Raw genomic sequence first — 6,100 nt, 5'->3', positions numbered from 1 at the left:
TTGGTTCCCATTTCTCTTTGCTGTTTCCTTCTGAGGTTTCTTTCCTACTTCTGCTCAGACTGGTTCTGCTTTGGGCTTTTCCTAACACTTGTTTCTTATCTGCGTGGAACAGACTGTACTAGTGGGAGAGACTGATTTCAGTTGACTTTCTGTAGCAGAACTTTAAATGTTACTTTCTATTCTCACATAAAAGAGCCAAGTGGCTGGATGTGTCTTAAATCTTTGTGTGGCATATTCATGTTGTTTTATCTAAAAAAAGCTTGTGTGAGGGCTGGTTGCTAATGGAAGAAAATTTATGATCAGCTTGCAGATGTGAGGTGCTGCATTGCGGAGTGAATGCAGGATCAGTTGACCCTTCTGCTGTTTGCTTTCTCCCCACAGTGGGTTTGGTAGTTGGAAGTATACTACTGACCTTGGTACCTTGTGTTGTCAGCACCTTAACCAGCATGTGCAGGAGAGTCCTGGAGAAAATAATAATTTATTGCAAGGATTTTTTGATACATTTCTTTGCATTATGCAAAAGTGAGTGTAGGATTCAGAAAATGGGAGGAATGGATGTCCCAAGGGAAACAGAAGCCCAGATGTTAATGTGATATATATTTTCTGAAAGGGGGATATCATAGCATTTTTTGGGTTAGGAAAAATGGTCAAAATGATGTATTTTTATCCTTTGCTCTCTTCCACAATGGTGAAGAGAGAGAGCCCAGGGGAAGACAGTTTTAACATTCATAAGGTGTGTTCATAGCATACCATTTGCAGACCAGGGTCTGTCTGGCCAAAAACTCTTCCCCACTTCCAGCCAGCGTGGTTTGGGTTGTGTAATGCTGCTGCCCTGCTCCCCTAGGGACAGGTGCCTGGTCACCGTGCCTGCCTCTGAGACCTGGAGTGCTGTGCCTGGCTGGCAGTGTCCCCTGTGGCCCTTGAGCCTCACCCCAGTGTTGTGGGAAGCCGGTGCCAGCCCCTAGAGTTGGGGAGAGCATGTGAACGGATATTGCTCCAGTGATGGTTTTACGGTTCAAGAGGAAACACAGATCTGGGTTTTTAACAGAACTGACCATCTTTGGCCATTGTAACCTGCAAGCCAGAATCACACAGCATTTGCAAGAATTGCTAGAAAATCTCTTGAGTTACAATGACACTTCACTACTGTGTTCCTGGCTGTATTTCACAAAAGATTTCTGATTAGAGAAAGGAAAAGGCAAGACTAAAGCCCTGGCACTGCAGGAGTAAGGGGTTGGTTGCTGCTTTATGGTAGAGCAGAAGGTGGGATGAGCCATTTCAATGTCAGGAAGGCTCAGTTGGGGCAGGTACTTGCTCTGTGGACAAGGCAGCAAAAGCAAACGGGGGCAGAGATAGGCTGTGATCAAAACCAGCTGTGAAAGAGAATATTGGGAGAAAATTGGTCGTGAGCTGAGAGAAGGGGTAAATTAATGTAACTTATAATAATAATAATAGTGCTTCTAGGTGAGTGTGCTGTGCTCTTGAGTTGTGTATGAGGGGCTATGGTGGGTGTGGGTGGGCAGTGGGATGGGGAAGCTGTGGGAGTCAGGCTGGCATGGATGCCTCTGTTCTTTATGGCTGCAGTTTTTCTTACCATCTCTGTTTTGTGCATTAGAGCCTGCTGCAGGACACACCACAAGAAGACAGTGAAATGGGTATAGGAATGGAAATTTCCCTACTTCAGGCTCTTTTTATTCTTTTCCCTGAGTTTTCTAGCAGATGTTCTGGAGCTCTTGCTAGTAGAGATGGGGAAGAAAGGAATGTGTGTCTGTAGGTGGAAAGGGATTAGGTTAAGAGATGTAGCAGGCATTTTTAAAAAAGCAAACCCAAGCTACTTTCCCCTGAAATTCTTATACCAGAAATAGGTAACTAATTTGAAAGAAAATTCACCTGTTTCCCTCTCAGAAGCTCTGTGGTGGGGACCTGTACTGCAGGTATGGGGCTCTACAGCCTTTCTCTGCAGTGGCTGGCTCTGCCTGGGGTGCCTATTTGGGGTGGTCCATGGCAGGACAAGGACATGTGCTGATGGAGTCAGTCCTGCATGGAACTGAGCAATGACTTTCCTTCCTGCCCTGTGCAAGATCTTTTTAAGCTTTTCAGGGACTGATTTGACAAACTAAGCCCTAAGTAGAGGGCATAGTTGCTTAGGAAGGGTCAGAGGCAGATTATATTTGGTGTATAAATGCAGCTGTGATTAACTGAACAGACAAAATCAAGGTAAGGGAGGCAGCTGTTGCCTTGTCCTTTTGCTGTTGAGTTCTCTGTAAGATCTGTTGCTAAGGATGTCTTGTGTAATGATGCAGTAACACTGAAGCAGGACAATGTGATTACCTTGTCAGATCTTCTGTGGCACTGATGATACCAAAGCTCTCTGTTCCCTGTTTCTTCAGAGGTAGCCAAGTAATGCTGCTTTCTTCTGGGAAGATGGGAAGGAGAACAGCTTGTTTGGGGATACTTGCTAAGATCTGTTTTTAAAAGGCACTCCAGAAGCTGGGCTTTATTTACGCCTTCCTTACTCAGGTTGGTGCAAAGATACTTCTTGTAAAGACATTTTTTTTCTGCCAAGTGAATGCAAACTGTGTCTGATATTTAGCCTTGGCAGTAGACCTGCTGGTTAGAGAAAATATCCATGCTTGCATTTAAAGTTAATACTTAGCAATTAATGCTTCAAAAAGCCTTAAGGGACTTTGCTTACTGCCTTTTGTGCACTGGCAAGGGTTTGACAGTGTAGGTCTGCCCACTATTTGCCCTTGCACGCCTTGCTAGTGCACTGGCATGCATTTGAGCAGACTTAGTTAGGAGCATGTGAAGTACTTCATCTTTTCCTTCTGCCATAGCTTAACATCATTTCCAAAACATTTCTGGTTGCTTCTGGCCCAAGAGAAAGGCAATGTCACCTTTCCCTGCCTTCCAGAGGAGTTTTGTGAAAGCTGGTCCATGAATTCATCAAAACACAAACCTTCAAGGCTGGGTAGTGCAGCCTCCCCTGGGTGAGAGCTGAAGGCATGCTCTGAAAACATGTCTCTGTGGGACTTCTACTTATCAAAATTCAAGCGAAATCTCATTGTGGCTTGGTTTGGGGTTTTTTGTTTTGTTTTGCATATATACATAGAAATATTCAGAGTTGCAGGACTGGTAATTTGATTTGTGAAAAATGAATCAGAAAGCCAGACTAGTTTAGGGTCAGGAGGACCCTGATGTGGTCTGGGGGCAAGAGGCCATGGCAGATAGCTGCTGGGCAGGCTCAGGATGGGCAGAGCTTCTCCAGCCAGGCTGCCTGTGCCCCTGTCTCTGCCTACACAGGCACAGACAGGAGCTGCCATGGATGCTGCTCTGAGCTGGTCCTGCATTCCCCTGCTCCACTTCTATCCTCAGCTTCAGCAAAGCAGATGTCAGACTCTTCCAGCAGGACCAGTTGCTCTGCAGCAGCTGCTTCTGAGTCCCTGCAGAGCCCAGGTGTTTGTGTCTCTTCCTGGGTTTAGCTGCAATATCCATAAAAACGGAACTGAAAGGGTTTGGGGTTGGGTTTTACCCCTGGAAAATTTTCCTGTAATTACAAGGTGAGAGTGTATTTTGCCATGAAATTTTCTAGTTGTAGAGTGCTCCACACATTAGACTACTTTGGAAAAGAAAAAAAAAAGTGTGGGGAGCTGAATTTTTGACTCATGGATAGTAATGGAAAATTACTGTTTACTGAAGCTTAGTTTCCTGGCTGGTGGTTGGTTATTAAAAGTGACTGGGAACAATTGTGGCATTTAAACTGAGCAGGGCCACTGCACAGGGCAGGGTGACCCCAGCCTTTGGCTCTGCATGCATCAGGTGTTGCATGCATCAGGTGTTGCTGTTGCTGTGCTTCAGCAGCTAGTGGGCACCTCCTTGAAGTTTAGAAATTCACTTTGCAAATTTTGAGCTTCATTGGTATAATAGGAAGCTCATTAAACCTTTACTTATGCATATGCGGTTTAACAGCATCTTTTGAGTTTCACTTGAACCTCGTGGTGCTTGACTAATGCAAAGGAGTGGTCACTGTAGCAGTCTCTGGAGGCTTGAGGAGAGAGGAAATACTTTTTACATGGCCAACATCACCTCAGGGGCGAATGGACTGGCTTTCAGTCCTCCAGCAGCAGCACCCAAACCCACCCTCTGTGTGGCAAGCTGCAGCCTCTGCTGCTGCTCATCCAAGGACACATAGCTTTGAGAGCAGTTCTGCAGCTTTTAAAAATACTTATTTATTGTGATCTCTGAGAATACTGGTATGAAGTTGTCATTTCTGGGCCTCAGCCTTAGCTCAGTTGATTTAAAGTCCAAATATCAGAGCCCAAGAGTCTTGCAGCTGGTGTTGGGGATGGATGTTTCTTGTAACTCCACAGAAAACAGGTGTTTTCAAGGCAATTGCAGAGGTATCGTGGCAAGAGAAAGCAGAACTGAGACCCACCGACCTTACTCTGGTGTATTTATAATGGAAATCGCCAGCTGTTTCCGTCGCCGCTGCACAGATCGCTCCCACACGGCCTGTCGCAGCGCGGTGTCCTCACGGCTCGATGGCGCTGCTGGGCTCTGCGGGACCCCGAGCAGGGGAGGAGGCGGCGATGCTGGAACGGTGTAACCCTGTGAGCTGAGGCACTGCTTCCCCTTCCCGCTGGGACGGGAAGTGAAGTAGTGTATCTTCCTACTAGTAGGAAGATGAGCAGTGTAGCTCATCCTTCACTTGAAAAGGGAGCTTGTCGTGAAGGGTTTTGTCCCTTTTGCTGCCTTGTTAAACAGGTCTGCAGAGGCGAGGCGGTGCAGGGCCAGCCGGCCTGGGGTGCCCCAGAGAGGGAGCCGGGGTGCTCTGGCACGGAGGTGCTGGAACACGGGAGGTGTTGGCACGGCGGAGCTGGAAGCTTCCGGAGGGATGCAGCCCCGTGTCGCTGGAGGGGATTCCAGCCCGCTCGCTCCTGCCCAGGCATCCTTCAGCACCGGGCACCGTTTGGCCGCGTTTTCTGTCCTGACCTCGCTGCCGGGGACAGCCCTGAGGGGATCCGTGAGGCGGCTCTGGCAGCACCGAAGCCGGGCCCCGGCCCCTGCAGCGCTGCCGGCTCGGCTGCTGCGCGCTGATGCCGGCAGCTTCTGCTTGTTATTATTTCTCTCTCTTTCCCCCCCTGCTTTCTCTCCCCTCTCGCTTTCTTGCAGAATGGTTTCAGTGCTTCTCGGCTGGGTGGCAGCGGTGCCACAGCCCCCCAGCACAGCCTGCCCCTCTCCCAGGCACAGCTGTGCCGTCAGGAGCCAGTGCCAGGACATGGCACTGGAAAAACGCGGAAAAAGGCACGGGGAAAAATAGTTCAGAAAAGGCAAAACACTGAAACGGTCCCAGGAGATCTTAATTTCTTTCCCTTTTTCTGTCTGCTTTAACTTTTCAGGTCAGTGACACTAATGGGCTGTGGTGGAAGTGAAGTAAATAATCATGTACGCCATAAGACAGCACATTGATTTTTATGTCTGTCCTCACTAATTAATGACAGCCTTTGTAGGGACTGAGCACTTAAACCTCTGGCAGCAGGAAAGGCAAAGCAACACAGTGGAAAGGGAAAAAAGAAAAGGCCTTTGCTTGCTTTTTGACTTTCATAATGTTTTTACTAGAATCATATTGATATAGTTTAAAAAAAACCCTACTGTTTTTTAAATAGATCTACTGGCATATCATAGATTTTAATAACCTTTAAAAAAATCATTCCAGTTTTCTGCTCAGTTCAAACAATCCATGCAAAAAGGTAGGTCAGCATTGAGGTCACTGCAGGGGAAAAGTTGTATCACCATTTGGTAATCCTTGTAATTATGCTACTTAATCAAACAAGGACCAGTGTAATTATTGAGGAGTCTTCCTGAGGTGCCTAATGCTCAAGGCACAGGTGTTCTCAAAGTGCCTACACATCTCACAGGTGCAGCAAAGAACATTCCTGAAACTGTGCTAGAAATTTCACCTGGGTTCACTTCTAAATTTTTGGTAAATGAGGTTTCCCCTTGTTAATACAACAATAATTAATATATCTTGTGGATTTTTTCCTCTTAAAATAATGAATTTTAAAATACAGATATGCAATAATTATGATTCTCCATTTTC

This window comes from Poecile atricapillus, chromosome Z (assembly GCF_030490865.1).
Source record: "Poecile atricapillus isolate bPoeAtr1 chromosome Z, bPoeAtr1.hap1, whole genome shotgun sequence".
NCBI classification, from domain to species: Eukaryota; Metazoa; Chordata; class Aves; order Passeriformes; family Paridae; genus Poecile; species Poecile atricapillus.
The sequence above is the reverse complement of the archived record's forward strand: the minus strand, read 5'-3'. Positions refer to the sequence as shown.